At 37.8% G+C, this 17,653-nt stretch overlaps 1 long non-coding RNA gene across 1 annotated transcript in view; it reads left to right on the top strand.

Moving 5' to 3' along the window:
* Window positions 1–1,527: 1,527 nt before the first annotated feature.
* Window positions 1,528–17,653, top strand: part of LOC144330548 (uncharacterized) — an 86,816-nt gene continuing 70,690 nt past the window's right edge. The window contains exon 1 of the long non-coding RNA XR_013396846.1: window positions 1,528–1,661. This is a non-coding gene — a long non-coding RNA (uncharacterized LOC144330548). The remainder of the gene's footprint in view (window positions 1,662–17,653) is intronic.

Below are 17,653 nucleotides of genomic sequence, written 5' to 3'. Positions count from 1 at the left end.
GCAGAGGAAGCCCCAGACAGGGACCGGTATGGGAGCTGGTGTGCACACCTTGGAAGAAGCCATTGGAAGAGCATCTGAACCTGAGAAGCCTGTGCAGAGAAGCCTCCCAGCTCTGCAGGGAGTTGTGTAACCTGCTCATTTGGGGTGGCCCAGATGAGCAGAATCAACTGATTTTTAGGATACCACCGGGCATCTCACCTGTAACAAGTGTGGCCCTCCTGTATCCTTTGCTCTGCTGAGGAAACTTACTACTTTTGTACCACTTAGAGCAGGGGTCCCCGACCTCCACGCCACAGACTAGTACTGGTCCCTGGCCTGTTCAGAACTGGGTCGCACAGCAGGAGGTGAGTGGCAGGTGAGCGAGCGTTATGCCTGAGCTCAGCCTCCTCTCAGATCAGCAGTGGCATTAGATTCTCATAGGAGCACAAACCCCATAGTGAACTGCACATGCGAGGGATCTAGGTTGCACACTCCTTATCAGAATCTAACTAATGCCTGATGATATGAGGAGGAACAGTTTCATCCTAAACCCCTACCCCACCACGTCTGTGGAAAAACTGTATTCTAAGAAACTGGTCTCTGATGCCAAAAGGGGACCACTGACTTAGAGGCAAGTAAAACTGCGAGAGAGTAAATATGGATGGAGAATTAATTCCCTGCCATTTGGGCTGCGTGGATTCTTGGAGCTAGAAGTCTGAATATGACTTAAAGATAGTAAAACAATAAGATATTCCTTATATTAATAAATGTCTGCAAATCCACACCTTGCAGGGAGACGTTGAATATTCTTCTGGTTGGTACTGAGAGTCTTGGAAGAACGTTCAGAGAAGCCTTGATTGACAGGGCATCATTATTGCCCAAGATGCACGTTTTCATGTATGAACTGCTGAACTGCTCTTCTTCACTGTGCAAAAAGCTGATTATGTTCTCCCTAGGGCTTGAGCATTTTTTTTATGCTTTATTTATCCCAAGTCTGATAGTTGAACAAGATATACTTGCTCAGATAAGACAAATGTGACCTTGTCCTGGGACTCAAATATAGAACTTGTGATTTTCATCACTCTTTGGGTTACCATCTTTTAGGGTGAAGATTTTCCGAAAGGCCAAGTTATCGTTCTGTTCAGTCTTTGGCTTAGGATGACTCCCCAGAGACCCATTGTGGATTCCAAATAGAGACATTGATTCTGCTTTGGGAGCTGTTTGCAAAGCGGCTTTAATTAGGTGCTGAGCTCTTTATCAGTTCCTGGCAACCCAAATTCAACATTCTGTTCCCCTGAGAGCGCTTTCATGCTGAGTTCTCAGCTTCTTCCCTGTTCCTCACTCTCAAAGGCAGTAGGAGGTTGTCCTCTTTCAGGACCAATAGCTCTGCTGTAAAACTTGTCTTTGAGTTCTCGGTGGTTGTAAGTCATGTTGCAATCTGCAAGCCGAAGTACAGTTAATGACCTGATTTTTATAATATTTAACAGGCTTTAGGAGAGTTTAGTTATTTGGAGTTGAATCTGGAAGAACTTCAACTCAGCTATTTTTCAAAGATGTTTATTTTCTGTATTTCTGGCAGTGTTTTGCTTAGAAAAGCTGCTGACACGCTCTCTCAGTGGTGGCATTCCAGACCCCTGCAGAAACCCCTTACATGAGAAAAATAAAGGCTGCTTCGGACAGAGGTCAGTCTTAAATAGAATGCTGGGAATTTAAATCAATGTAAGCACATTGGAGTGTAACAAAATGAGTCTTTCTTCTTTGCAGTGCTGGAAAATGCTTTTACTTCTAGGAATAAATTATCAATGTTTCTTTATGAAAAGCAGCCATTACTTAAAGGAAAGATAAATGGGGATTTTGTAAAAAACTGGTGCAAGTTGGATCACAGGACTCTTATCTTGAGAAAAGCTTTGAGGTCTGATACCTAAAAGGATTATCAAAAGGAGATGGAATGATTTTAAGGTCTAAGCCTGAAGTAGAAGTTTAAAAAAAAGTAGGTGTTAAAATTGTTTTTCAATACCATGTAATAAATGTTTCATAGCTTGAAAATTATTTTCTTGGTTTCTACCTTTTCCTTTTAAAGGAGATGGGCAAGTACTATATTCCATTTGCTGGTATCTGCCTGAATACTGTATATATTCAGTGAAGACTTTTTAGTGTCTATGTTATTAGGCTGAAATGAATGGCCCTGTGTCTATTCACATTTCAAGACTCATCTTGTTTCTTCCTAGCTGTTTGAACTTCTCACAGTACTAAAATGAATTTGTACACTTTCTGTGATAATCTAAGTCAATGAGTTTCTAGTGATTACATTTTGAATTATTTTCTCTGAAAATGTTCATTTTCAAGTGTATTATTATGATTTTGATCTGTACATATTTTATTTCTCTTGAATTTGCTGATGTAAAGGAAAATCAGTACTTACCAGATTTTTCTCCTAAATATTTGTCCTTCTAAACTGATTTGAGAAAATTTAAATAACAGGGGTCAGAAGCCAAGACTGTTTAATATTCTTTGTTTCACTATGGATTATTTACTGTGGTCATATTACATATTAGACACTTTTTGAAAGCAATAATTATGTTTAATAATGCTTTATAGTTTAAGATATTTCACATTATTCTCACAACATGTACAAAAACTAGACCCAGAATTAGCTGACTCTCCAAAGGCCTCTCAAAAGTTTCATAGCAAAGTCAAGGCTTGAACCAAATATCTCGCTCCCTAATTCTGATTCTACTACTGACCTCCACCTATTGATAAACAGCCCTGCCAATTCTCCTAGTCACCCAATCAGAAACCTGGGAGGAACACTGAATTTTTCCCTATTCAAGGGACATTGTCTTCACTGGCCCCCTTCCCTCTATCACTACTACTTCTTGACTTAATTTATCTGGGCCAATGCACTGGTGTCCTCTCTATCATACAATAGTCAGAGTACTCTTTCAAAATTACACATCTGGTCAAGTTATTTTGTAGCTTAATTTCCTTTAATAATTCTCTATTACCTAACTCCTGAACATCATTGCCTAATTGGGTAATATTTTGATATTAACTGATTTTTCCTTTAAGAAGAACTTTGCCATGTGAATGTGTTCAAACAATGAAAAGACAGAGAAAACAGTAAAATAGTGGAGTGAATCGTGTAATGAATTCCTGGGATATCTCGGAGATTCAACAGTTATCAGCAAACAGCTAATCTCTTTTCATCTGTTTCTCCATGCCCCACTCGTAGCTCCCCACATCCTTTGCTGGATGAATTTAAGGCAAATCTCAGGTTTTGTGTTTCTGTACTAGCAATTTTCTTCTTGTCCTTGATTTTAGACATGAGTTGAGGGAGCTCAGATTCACTGTCTTAGGAGCATTTGGGGACTAATCGATATTATTTGATCTCAAACAGCAAACTAAGCTTTCAAAACTCTCAACAGAGACAAGATTTTTTAGTTTCAAACGACAATATTTGTTAAGAAAGAAATCTGGGAAGAGGAGATCACAATATAAAAATAACTTACCCTGTCTCAGGCTTCAGAAGAAAGAGGCAGTTAGAGAGCAGACAAGAGAATCTACATGCATGTAAAATCCCCCAAATAGTGGCTGCCTGCTGGCCCTGAGCAAGTCCTGCAGTGAATGCATATTAGAAAACTCATATTTATGGGTGTGGAGGCTTTAGCAGAAAGGATACCCATGACATTATGTTCACCTAAACCCTGAGAGGCACTCTGTGACACCATGGGGTGCAAACAGTAGTGTGGGAACGGTTGTTTGGCATGCTGGGTAAGAAATAGAGAGGTTTCTGGAGGATTTAGGGGTTGTCAAGAGAAAACCGGAGAATCTGGAGGGACCACATGGCAGAGACGAAGAGGACAGAGAGAGACCTGTGTAGAGAGAGAACAGCGACACCATGGAGAAGTGGATTTCTCAGAAGGCACAAGCAGAGGGAGGTCAAGCACAAATGTCCCCTTTGAATCGACCCCCCAAAGAAGGGATTAAGAACAGGCCTTGAGTTGACTAATACACTGAATTGTCTTTTATGAATTGTTTTGTCACCAAGAAAAGCAATAGTAATGTAGACATTGCATTTACTTATGTAAACTAGAGTGCATTTTTACTCTACCAAGTTTGTACCCACTCCATAAAATCATCAGCACTCAGACATTCTTTCCCCCTCTCCTTTTCTTTGTAGCCAGGCTCCACTTCTGGCTTTGCTATCAGGCAGGATCCAAGTTAGTGGTGGCTGCTGGAAGCCTCAGGCACACATGCGACCACTGGTAGCTCAAGGGAAAAGAAAGCACTTGTATGCCAATAGCTCCCCTAAAGGTGCCAAGGCTGGCTCTCATGGAATTGTTTTGCCTTATGTCCCTGAACCAATTACTGTTGCCATTAAGATGTGATAGGCGGCCGGGCACGGTGACTTATGCCTGTTATCCCATCTCTTTTGGAGGCCGAGGCGGGTGGATCACGAAGTCAGGAGTTTGAGACCAGCCTGGCCAATGTGGCAAAACCCCGTGTCTACTAAAAAGACACAAATTAGCCGGGCTTAGTGGTGGATGTTTTTAATCCCAGCTACTCAGGAGGCTGAGGCAGGAGAATTGCTTGAACCCAGGAGGCGGGGGTTGCAGTGAGCCAAGATTGTGCCACTGTACTCCAGCCTGGGTGACAAGAGCAAGACTCCATCTAAAAAAAAAAAAAAAAAAAAAAAGATGGGATAGGCTTATTTGACTAGCATGGCTTGCATGACTACATTGAAATTGCAGGGTGGGGTCAGCCAATCTCCATTTCCTAAGAGAAAATGAGGATGATGTTCCCAAGTAGGCAAAAAGATACTGGGCAGGCTGAAATAACAGAAATCCATCATGTGGGTATTTAAGAAATATTAGCTTGAGTGAAAGAAACAGTCTTCAGTATCAAAGACCAGCCAGGACTGTTGTAATCATGTTACATTGCCTGTATCTTTTTTCCATAGTTTAAATTCTAACATTTTTCACTGAACAGGCCCTAAGTTGACTGATACACTGAATTGTCTTTTATTGATTGTTTTGTCACCAGGTGAGAAGAAAGAATAGAAATTGCATTCACTTATGAAAAATAGAGAGCATTTTTGCCCCACTGAGTTTGTACCCACTCCATAGAGAATTATATGCATTTGACCACCCTAAAATGACGTTAGCGCTTTAAGATAGTAAGTAAGCCACGTAATTATGACGCATTATGAATTTTTAATGGTGCTTCTATAATGCCTAGCTTTCAAGATTTAAAATCTTATAGAAATTTAATAGTGAGCTCATAAGTAGTAAACGAGTGGGAGAAGTAAGGTAAAAGGTTACATTTCAAGGTAAGCAAGTAAGCAACCTGGCCAGTGCTAAGCGGCATGTCAATTTTAGGATATATAATCCTGAAAAACAGAAGCTTATATTATCACAAAATTTCTGAGTTTTGCTTGGATTTACCACTTATAGTCAAGTGCCTGATGGGGTCTATGAGTCAGTGACTCACTTTTGATTAATCCCTAAGATAGACTATAAGCCCCATGAATGCAGGGGCTGTTCTTACATTGCACAATCCCCTTACCCAGCACAGGCTGGTTACATGGCAAAATCTCAATACTTGCTGAATGAATGATATATGAGCAGTGATTTCAGTGAAAAAAAGTAGTACAGACACATCTAATTTTGACTACAGAATGTTTTCAAAAAATTAGATTTGATTTTCTATATTTTATATGAATTGATATTCAAATTACATTGTGTCCTTTATTTCTCCTCTCATGATGTTTATCATGCTTGTTAATATAATAGTGAATGTATACTGAATCTTACCATGTACCAACTCACTTAATTCCCGCAACAACTCTAGGATGCACCATTATTACACACATTTTTTGTGACAGAGCTCATTGCTATAGAGTGCTAGAATTCGACCATGGCAGTGGGATTTCTAAGCGTGTATTCTAACTTCCAGGATTTGTAAATACTTGTTTGACATCTGTTTTCTTTTGCAGGATGTAAGCTCTACGATACAGTCTTATCCACCACACCCAACTCAGGGCTTTGCCTTTGTTCATGTTGGTGTGCGCTGAGTGAAAGAAATTAATTAGCTAGTTTCCTTAGCACATACTGATTGATAGAAAAAGAGAATTAAAAAGTGCGTTATGTATCAAAGAGTTAAAAAATATCTTAGACAATGTATAGAGCATATAATACATTATAACAAATAAGAGGAGCTGACTATTTAATGGAGACATGTAGACAGGTAGTTAAGTATAGATATTTGGCATTCATAGTTTGCCTTTACTTAGACTCATTTTTTCCTTGGTCCTAGATTTGAAGAATAAAATCATCATATTTTAGGATGGGGTTGTTTTTACATGTAAATTAATCAAAATTTTGACACCTTCCTACAGAAGAAAACTATTTATACTTTAGTGGCTTCTGTGAATTATTTCTGGTAAGTGCTCTTGTAGACCCAATGGAAGAAATATTTGTGAAAGTATTTTCTAGACCTGAAATACATAAGCCTATTATAATTGACATTTTATTGAGTCATCAGCACTCTACACATTAAAAGAGTGATATAATAAGTTATGAGGAATATTGGTATCAAACTCTTTTAAATATTCATGTTTATAAGCCATTGAGCACAACAGTCTTCAGCATTTCCTTAGCTATGCTAAGTATAAGTGAGAACTACAAAGATAAATTAGGGCAAGGATTATACTAATGGCATATTTCATAATTGCCTTTAGTTGTTCTTTATAGCTTAATTCTGTCAGACAGGTGTTTTTAGCTATCATGTGTCTCTAGCTACACATCTGTTTTATTAATTTTTTATGGGGACTAAAAGTGAATTATCTTAACAGGTTCAGAATAAATTCTACATTTAATTTGGATCAATCATTGAAAATGATGTTGGCTGTTCATAAAATTAGGAGCTTAGTTTGTAGAATAGAAAAGGAATCTGCAATTTCAAGGAACCTCCTCTGAGACTGCAGATGCTAGAATTGAAGTATAATTATGTGATTTAACTTTCCAGCAATTACCAGCATTTTGAAGAGCCTTTTTCTCTGCTAAGGTAACAATCTCATCTTAAGCAGATTCCACAACTTCTCAGCCACTTTCTTTCAAGCTGTTTCTGTAGACCAAGGCTTACAGGGTATATATGGGGTCCAATTTGTCATCCATCCTGCACTCTCCTTTTCTTTCTGTGTGCCTACTCTGCTGTTGCACTGGGGAAGAGGTTAAAGACGAATGATGCTTTATTATGTGATTATTGGGGGTAAGGTGGAGACTGTTTTCATTTATTGGTCAAAAAATCACATTAAGGGCTTGATCTCAGGGTGTGCAGGATCCTAGGTAAATATATATTTTTGCGACCCCCCACTAGCAATTTGATTAAAAATTGGCTCTGTGTCCCCACTCAAATCTCATCTTGAATTGTACTCCCATAATTCCCACATGTTGTGGGAGGGACCCAGTGACTGATACACTGAATTGTCTTTTATTGATTGTTTTGTCACCAGGTGAGAAGAAAGAATAGAAATTGCATTTGCTTATGAAAAATAGAGAACATTTTTGCCCCACTGAGTTTGTACCCACTCCATAGAGAATAAATTATCTGCATTTGACCACCCTAAAATGACGTTAGCTCTGTAAGATAATAAGTAAGCCACATAATTATGACACATTATGAATTTTTAATGGTGCTTCTATAATGCCTTGAATCATGTGGGCAGTTTCCCCCATACTGTTCTCATGGTAATGAATGAGTCTCATAAGATCTGATGGTTTTGTAAGGGGTTTCTGCTTTTGCTTCCTCCTCATTATCTCTTGCCACTGCCGTGTAAGATATGCCTTTCACCTTCCATCATGATTGTGAGACTTCCCCAACCATATGGAACTGTGAGTCCATTAAACCTATTTTTCTTCACAGTCTTGGATATGTCTTTATCAGCAGCATGAAAACAAACTAATACAGCCCCTTTCAAATGCCAGAGCTGTTGCAAGCTTTGGGATTTTGTCTTTGCTTTTCTTCTCAGAAGACTCTTTCCACAGGTGCACAGTTTGTGTCACTCTTATTATGCTGGTCTCAATACAAATGTCACCTCCTCAGAAAGGCATCCACTGCCCAATCCTAAGGCAGCCATGAGGACCCCCTCACTTATGTTACTCTATTTTATCATGTGCATGGGCAAACTACTAGCTAAAATTAATTAATGATTATCTTTGGGTTTATCTGACTCCCCTTTCTTCAACCTATCATCCATGAGTGCAAAGGTTCTGTCATATTTCCAACTCCATCCCCAGTGTATGCTATAGGTCTCAGCATAAAGAAGCTGCTCAAGAGCATTTGTTTTGTATAAGGCATAAGGAAGGGGTCCAGTTTGTTTTCTGCATACAGCTAGCCGGTTTTCCCAGCACCATTTATTAAATAGGGAATCCTTTCCCCATTGCTTTTGTCACCTTTGTCAAAGATCAGATGGTTGTAGATGTGTGGCATTACTTCTGAGGCCTCTGTTCTGTTCCATTGGTCTATATCTCTGTTTTAGTACCAGCACCATGCTGCTTTGGTTATTGTAGCCTTATAGTATAGTTTGAAGTCAGGTAGTGTGATGCCTCCAGCTTTGTTCTTTCAGCTTAGGATTGTCTTGGCTATTTGGGCTCTTGTTTGGTTCCATGTGAAATTTAAAGTAGTTTTGTCTAATTCTGTGAAGAAAGTCAATGGTAGCTTGATGAGAATAACATTGAATCCATAAATGACTTTGGGCAGTATGGCCATTTTCACGATATTGATTCTTCCTGTCCATGAGCATGGCTTTTTTTTTTTTTTTTTTTTTTTTTTTCCATTTGTTGGAGAGTCCTCTCTTCTTTCCTTGAGCCGTGGTTTGCAGTTCTCCTTGAAGAGGTCCTTCACATCCCTTGTAAGTTGTATTCATAGGTATTTTATACTCTTTGCAGCAATTGTAAATGGGAGTAAAATGTCTCATTCATGTTTACAATTATGCTTTTCTCATTCCCAGTATTCTTTTGTATTCTATCTCTCTCTCTTTCTCTGTCATTGACCATAATTGCCAATTCATTATTTACTTGTTATTTCCTTTAAGAGATTAATTTTTGGTTTTACCACTCAGGAGTCAGGCCTTCTGTTTTCTTTTTTTTTTAATTTTAATATTCAATTTCTTGGTTGTACTTTTGTCAGCATTCACCCCATTCCTACATTTTACCCAGGATGGCACAGAATTCTAGATCTGCTGTCTTCTCTCCTTTAAACACTTAAGATAGTAAAAGCACACCTGAATGCAGAGAATAAATGTCATCAGAAAGTAGCTAGTGAGATACTTATTAGGATGTATCTCCTCTGTCCTCTCAGTGAACTCTCTTGCCATTGAAGTTAGGCATTCAAGTTTACTGCTTTTAGACCACTCCACTGGACAATGAGCCCAACTACTGAACCAAAGAACTTGACTATTGGCCTAATGAGAATTCAGGAAAACATTTATTTCTCAAACACTTGTGAGGCATCCCAAGCTAAATCATGAATGAGAGCAGAGATGCATCTCAGCCTCTTCCACATCCCTCAACCTCTGTCTTGGCATCTCTTATGTTTGGTCCTGTTGAGAGAGAGAGAGAGAAAGAGAGAGAGAGAGAGAGAGATCCTACTTTTTATGAGCCCTTAATCTTATGCTATGTTTGAACAGGAAAAGGGACTTAGATATTGTGAGAGCATGTTGATAGACACTCTCCAATGATATGATTCCCTATATTGTTCTCCAATGATAGAAACTAAATTAAGAAGAATATAGAGATAGACCATGAAATATGTATCTGGGGAAAGTCAAGGACCTTTAGACTATAAGGAGCCTGCTATGTCATTTCAGAGTATGACTGACTGATGTGTTTTTAATTATTTGTGCAAATTATTTGTTGTACAAATTTATGAAGTTTACATGTGTATATTGTTAGGTGATCAAATTAGGGTCTTTAGGGTGTCCACCACCCTAGCACAACACATTTTTGTAAGTATAGTTACCCTATTCTGCTATCAGACATTGAATCTCTTCCTTCTATCTTACTATATGTTTGTATCCTTTAACCCAGTTCTATTCCTCTCCCCGCTCCCACTCAGACCCTCAGACCCTTCTCAGTCTCATTATATATCTTTCCATGCCCTACCTCTATGTGAACAAATATTTTAGCTCCCACATATAAGTGAGAACATGTGATATCTGCATTTTCGTGCCTGGCTTACTTCACTTAAGATAAAGACTTTCAGTTTTATCTATGTTGCTGCAAAAGGCATGATTTCATTCTTTTTTATGGTTAAATGGTATATATATTTACAAATATATATCACATTTTCTTTAGCCATTCATATTCTTAGAGTGATTTTATATTTAATATTTTTATCTTTAATATATTTATATTTAATATTTTAATATTTTATGTTTTTACTATTGTGAATAGTACTGCAACAAATATGTAAATGCAAATATCTCTTTGATATAATGATTTCTTTTGAGTAGATACCCAGGAGTATCCAGTAGCAGAATGCTAGATTGATTGGTAATTTTAGTTTTACTTTTTTGAGAAATCTCCATACTGCTTTCCATAGACGGCATACTAGTTTACATTCCCACTGCAATGTATAACAGTTACCTTTTCTCTGTATCCTTGCCATCTATTACCAATTGTCTGTTTAATAATAGCCAATTTGACTGGGGTAAGATGATACTTCACTGTGGTTTTGATTTGCATTTTACCAATGATTGGCGATGTGGAGTATTTTTTCATATACTTGTTAGGTATTTGTATGTCTTCTTTTGAGAAATGTGTATTTATGTCCTTTACCCATTTAAAAAAAATAATGCTGGAATATTCTTTCTTAACTTTTATTTTAGGTTCAGGGGTACATACACTGGTTTGTTATTTAGGTAAATTTTGTGTCACAGGGGTTTGGCATACAGATTATTTCATCGCCCAAGTAATAAACGTAGTACCTGACAGGTAGTTTTTTGATCCTCTCCCTCCTCCCATTCTCCACCCTCAAGTAAGCCCTGGTGTCTGTTATTCCCTTCTTTGTGTTGATGTGTACTTTATGTTTAGCTCCCACGTATAAATGAGAACATGTGGTATTTGGTTTTCCATTCCAGCATTACTTTGCTTAGGATAATGGCCTCTAGCTCTAACCATATTGCTGCAAAGGACATTATCTCGCTCCTTTTTATGACTGCATAGTATTGTATGGTGTATATGTGCCACATTTTCCTTATCCAGTCTATCACTGATGGGCACTTAGGTTGATTCCATGTCTTTGCTATTGTAAATAGTGCTGCGATGAACATACACATGCACATGTCTTTATGGTAGAACAATTTATATTCCTTTGGGTATGTACCCAATAATGAGATTGCTGGGTCAAATGGTAATTCTTTTTTGAGTTATTTGAGAAATCAACACACTGCTTTTCATAATGAGTGAACTAATTTGCATTTATACCAGCAGTGTATAAGCATTCCCATTTCTCTACAACCTTGCTAGCATCTGTTATTTTTTTACTTTAGTAATAGCCATGATGACTGGTGTGATGTGTCTGTTCAGATCATTTGCCTAATTTTTAATGGGATTTCTTTTTACTTGTTGAATTGTTTGAGTTCCTTGTATATTCTGGATATGAGTCCCCTGTCAGATGAATAGTTTGCAAATATTTTCTCCCATTCAATAGGTTGTCTCTTCACTCTGTTGACTGTTTCATTTCCTGTGCAGAAGCTTTTTAGTTTAATACAGTCCCATCTATTTTTGTTTTTGTTGCCTATGCGTTTGAGATCTTAGCCATAAATTCGTTGCATAGATCAATGTCCAGGAAGGTTTTCCCTAGGTCTTTTTCTAGTATTTGTATAGTTTTGGGTCTCAGTTTGAAGTCTTTAATTCATTTTGAGTTGACTTTTGTATATGGTGCAACGTGGGGGTCCAGTTTCATTCTTCTGCATATGGCTATACAATTTTTCCTAGACCATTTATTGATAGGCCTTACATTGTCCTTTCCCCAGTGTGAGTTTTGTCAGCTTCGTCAGAATCAGTTGGTTGTAAATACCTAGCTTTATTTCTAGGTTCTATATTCTCTTCCAGTAGTCTATGTATCTATTGCTATACCAATACCATGAAGTTTTGTTTCCTATAGCCTTGTAATACATTTAGAAATCAGGTAATATGATGGCTCCAGCTTTGTTCTTTTTGCTCAGATTGCTTTGGCTATTCAGACTCTTCTTTGGTTCCATATGAGTTTTAGGATTGTGTTTTCTAATTCTGTGTAACCTTGGAATTTTGATAGGGATTGCATTGAATCTGTGCATTGCTTTGGGTGATATAGTCATTTTAATGATATTAATTCTTCCAATCCACGAGCATGGGATGTTTTTTCATTTGCTTGCGTCATCTTCAATTTCTTTTATCAATGTTTTCTAGTTTTCCTTGTATAGATCTTTCACCTCATTGGTTAGATTGACTGATTGTTTGTTTTTGGTAGCTATTGTAAATGAGATTGCCTTCTTGATTCCTTTCTCGGCTAGATCATTATTGGTATATGGAAACACTGATTTTTTGTACACTGATTTTCTTATCCTGCAACCTCACTGAATTCATTTATCAAATATAAGCATTTTTGGTACAGTCTTCAGGTTTCTCTAAATATAAACTTACATCATCATCAAAGAGGGACAGCTTGACTTCCTTTTTTCCAATTTTGATGCCTTTTATTCCTTTCTCTTCTCTGATTGCTCTGCCTAGGACTTCTAGTACTATACTGAATAGGAGTGGGTATTCTCTAGTTCCAGTTCTTAGAGATAAGGCTTCAGATTTTCTCCATTCAGTATGATGTCAGCTCTGGGTTTGTTGTATATGGCTTTTATTATTTTGAGGTATGTTCCTTCTATGTGTAGTTTTTTCAGAGTGTTTATCATGAAGGAATGCTGAATTTTATTAAATGCTTTTTCTGCATCTATTGAGATGATTATATAATTTTTGTTCTATATTCTGTTGATGTGATACATTATGTTTATTGATTTGTATATATTGAACCATCTTTGCATCTCACTTGATTATAATGCATTATCTGTTTGATATGCTTTTGGATTCAGTTTGCTAGTATTTTGCTGAGGATTTTTGCATTGGTGTTCATCAGGGATATTGGCATGTAGTTTTCTTTTTTTGTTGTGCCCTTATCCGATTTTGGTATCAGGGTGATGCTGACCTTGCAGAATGAGTTAGGGAGAATTCTTTCCTTTTGGATTTTTTGGAATAGTTTCAGAAGGAGTACTATTAGTTCTCTATATTTTTGGTACAGTTCATCTGTGAATCCATTCAGACCTGGTTTTTCCTTTGTCAAGAGATTTTTAAATTATTATTACTGATTCAATCTTGCTACTTGTTATTGGTCTGTTCAGGCTTTCTATTTCTTCCTGATTCAATCTTGGTAGGTTGTGTGTTTCCAAAAATGTATCCATTTCCTCTAGGTTTTCCAGTTTGTCAGCATATAGTTGTTCATAGCATTCTCTAATAATGTTTTGTATTTCTGTGGTATCCGTTGTAATGTTTTGTTTTTCATTTGTTTATTGGGGTCTTCTTTCTTCTTGGTTAATCTAGCTAGAGGTTTACCTATTCTGTTTATCTTTTGAAAGAAACAACTTTTTATTTCATTGAAATTTTTTGTCTTTATTTCATTTATTTCTGTTCTGAACTTTATTTTTTTATGCTAATTTGGGGTTTGGTTTGTTCTTTTTTTCTAGCTCCTTGAGGTTCATTACTAGATTTTTAATTTGTAATCTTTCTACTTTCTTGTTGTAGGCATTTATTGCTATAAACTTCCTTAGCACTGCTTTTGTTATATCCCACAGGTTTTGGTATGTTGTGTTTTCATTTTTATTTGTCTCAAGAGATTTTTAAATTTTAATTTTTTTTGTTGATCCAATAGTTATTCAGGAACGTGTTTTATTTCCATATACATGGAAATAAATGTTTCCTCTTGGTATTGATTTCTAGTTGTATTTCCATTGGGGCCTGAGAAGATGTTTGATATAATCTTGATTTTTAAAAATTTTTTGAGACTTTAAAAATTTGTGACCTAACATATGATCTACCCTGGAGAATGTTGAATGTGCTGTTGAAAAGAATATATATTCTCCAGTTGTTGGATAGAACGTTTTGTAAATGTCTGTTAGGTCCATTTGGCCTAAAGGTCAGTTTAAATCCAAATTTTCTTTGTTGATTTTCTTTCTATATGATCTGTTTAATGCTGAATCAGGTGTTAAAATGTCCTAATGTTATTGTATTGAAGTCTATTTATCTCTTTAGAGCTGTTAATATTTGCTTTATAAGTCTGAGTGCTTCAGTGTTGGGTGCATGTACTTGTAGAATTGTTATAATCTTTTGCTATATTGGTCCCTTTATCATTATATAGTGACCCTCTTCGTCCTGTTTTTGGTTACTGTTCTTAACTTAAAGTTTGTTTTATATGATATAAGTATAGCTATTCCTGCTTGCTGTTTCCATATGCATGGAATATCTTTTTTCATCCTTTTACTTTCAATCTGTGTGTCTTTACTGGCAGGGTGGGTTTCTTATAATCAGCATATAATTGAGTCATGTCTTTTTTTTATCCATTTAGTCATTCTATATCTTTTAAGTGGAAAATTAAACCTCTAATATTCAGTTTATTATTAATATATGAGGCTTTGTTACAGTTATATTGTTGTTTTCTGCTTGTTTTATGTGTTCTTAATTCCTTTCCTTTTTCTTATTGGTTGTCCCTGTGGTTTGGTGGGTTTCTGTAATAGCACAATTTGAGTCCTTTCTCTTTCTCTTTAGTGCAATTGCTTTACCAGTGAGTTTTATACTTTTGTGTCTGTGTGTATATGTGCATGTGTGTAGAGACAAGGTCTCACTATGCATTGTAGAGACAAGGTCTCACTATGTTGTCCAGGCTAGTCTTGAATTCCTTGCCTCAAGCAATCTTCCTGCCTTGGCTTCCCAAAGTGCTGGTGTTAAAGGAATGAGCCACCATAACCAGCCTACTTTCATGTGTTTTCATAAAGGCAAATGCTATTCTTTCACTTCTAGGTTTAGTACACCCTTGAGCATTTTTCTGTAGGACTGGTCTAGTGGCAACAAATTCTCCTGGCATTTGCTTGTCTGAGAAAGATTATTTCTCCTTCATTTATGAAGGATAATTTTGCTATCCGTAGTATTCTTGGCTGGCAGATTTTTCTTTCAGAACTTTGAATATATTATCTCATTCTTTTCTGGCCTGTAGGTTTCTGCTGAAAAATTTGCTGTAGTCTTGTGGTGTTTCCTTAATTGGTGACTAGATGCTTTCCTCTTGTTTTTTCAGATTCACTCTTAATCTTTGACTTTACACAATATGACTCTAACATGCTGCAGAAAAGACCTTTTTGCATTGTATCCACCTGGGGAATCACTGAGGCTCCTATAACTGTATGCCTAAATCTCATGTTAGATCTGGAAATTTTTCATCTTTTATTTTGTTAAATAGGATTTTCTAGTCATTTGTCTCTTTACCCTTGGAGATACTGATAATTAAAATATTTGATTGTTTTATGTAGTTCCAAATGTCATGAAAGCTTTGTTCATCCTTTATTCTTTTATTTTTGTTTGACTAGATTATTTCAAGAAATGTTTTTAAGTTCTGAGATTCTTTATTCTGCCTGATCTAGTCTACTGTTGATGTCTTCAAATATAAGGTATTCAATAAATTCTTCAATTCCAGAATTTCTATTTGGTTCTTCTAAAAAGAAAAGCTCTTTGGTAAATTTCTCATTCATATCCTAAATTTTTTTTATTTATTTGTATTGTTTTGAGAATTATCTTGTATCTCACTGAGCTTCTTTAAAATCAACATTTTGAATTCGTAGGATTTCAACAAATCCTTTTTAACATCTTTTGCTGGAGAATTACTGTATTCCTTTGGAGGTGTCATATTTCCTTGTTTTTTTATGTTTCCCATGTCCTAAATTGATATCTGTGCATCTGATGTAATGATTGCTTTTCTATTTTTGAATTTACTTTTGTAGGGGAGAAACTTCTTCTGATGATGTACCTATGATGTTGATTGGGTATGGTACTTTGGCTTTGATTCTGAGTACATGCAATAGTGTAGTAGCTGTATGATTTTTTGTGGTGCAAATAGCATTAGTGGTATCTGTGATTTTCTCAGTGGATGAGGGACTGTTGTTAGTGGAGGCTGTGGTGAAGTTGTTCTGGGGACTGGGATGCCCCATTGCCAGTCTTCAAGCCCTAGTAGTGGCAGCAGGGGGCTGAATTTGCCTGTCTTTTTTGTCCCACAGTGGTGCATGCTGGCACCTGTGTTGGTTACTGGTGGACCTTTTCTTGGGCCTCCAGGTGGCATGCTTGGATGCTGGTAGTGGCATCAGTGGACTGGACATATGGGAAGGTTATTGGGCTTCTGGGAAGCTGATGTGGCATGGGCAAAGACAGTAGTGGTGGAACAATTTTCTGGGTCTTGAGTGGTATGCATTAATGTTGGGAGTGGCTGCAATGGGCTAAGTGGGCCAGATTCCAGGCCTTCAGATGATGCTTTCAGGTAGGTGCCAGCTGAAGTGATAGTGGTTGGCAGTTTAAGCCAAATCTCAGGCCCCCAGGAGAAGTGCTCTGGTGCCCAAAGTAGTGGATTGGTTGGAAATCCCCAGGATCCCAGGCTATGTGCTCTATCTTAGAGGAGGAGGTGAAACTGGGCTGGGTAGATTCATGCTCACTCCCTCCCCACCACAATGATTACAGCAGGCATCAGCCATGGCAGGACAGGGGTGAGGTGATCCTCAGGCCCTAGGCAGAGTACTCAGGTGAAGTGTGGTAGCAGCCATGCTAAGGTCCTGCCACTGGAGAGGGTGGGCTGTTCTTGGTGGCCACAGCCTGAACTGGTGGTTGGGAAATACATGTCCCTCTCTTGCCCCAGTCCTGACAGGGCTTACCCTACCCTTAGCCTCGGTAGTGGTAACCAGCACGTAGCTTGTATCCCTGCCCTGGCCACAAGAGTGCCCATACAGCTGGCAACCAAGTTCTGTTGGCAGCTCACACCCTGCCCGGATCCCAGACTTTTTCCTGGTGGTGCTTGTTTCCTGGCACTGGCAGCTGCAGCCCATGCCTCCTTTCCTTCTTAGGTCTGGCTGTGGGACTGCTCACTAGTCCCAGCAGTCACAGTCTTTCTGTAATGCCTCAATCTCGGTTCCATTGGACCACAGGACAGCGTGTACTCTGTCAAAGGCTAGACTTGAAAATGGCATGTTGCTGTAGATACTTAGGTGTCAGAAAGTGTATGAGACCTGGTGAGAGCTTTCTCCTTGGAGTAGTCCCATCCCGTAGTCTCCTGGCAGCTCCCTATGTTAGTTCCAGGGATTGGGAGGGCTGAAAAGCTCTCATGTAGCCAAGATTACATGATTCCTTGGTAGGGATGTGGGCTGCTAGAAGTCTCTTACTTACCATTTAGCCACACTGGGAATTCTTCCTGGCTTTCATCTGAACCTGGCCAGAAAGGCTGCCTCCCTCTCCTTTCCTTCCCTGATTTTGGTGTTTCTGGTCACTTCTCTATTGAATTCCAGTATTCTCTCTGGGATAATGTATTCAAAGTGCAACTGTCTATACATTATTTTGGTTTT

The sequence above is a fragment of the Macaca mulatta genome, chromosome 8 (assembly GCF_049350105.2).
Source record: "Macaca mulatta isolate MMU2019108-1 chromosome 8, T2T-MMU8v2.0, whole genome shotgun sequence".
In the NCBI taxonomy this organism is placed as follows: domain Eukaryota; kingdom Metazoa; phylum Chordata; class Mammalia; order Primates; family Cercopithecidae; genus Macaca; species Macaca mulatta.
This window is presented reverse-complemented; position numbering and strand designations above follow the sequence as displayed.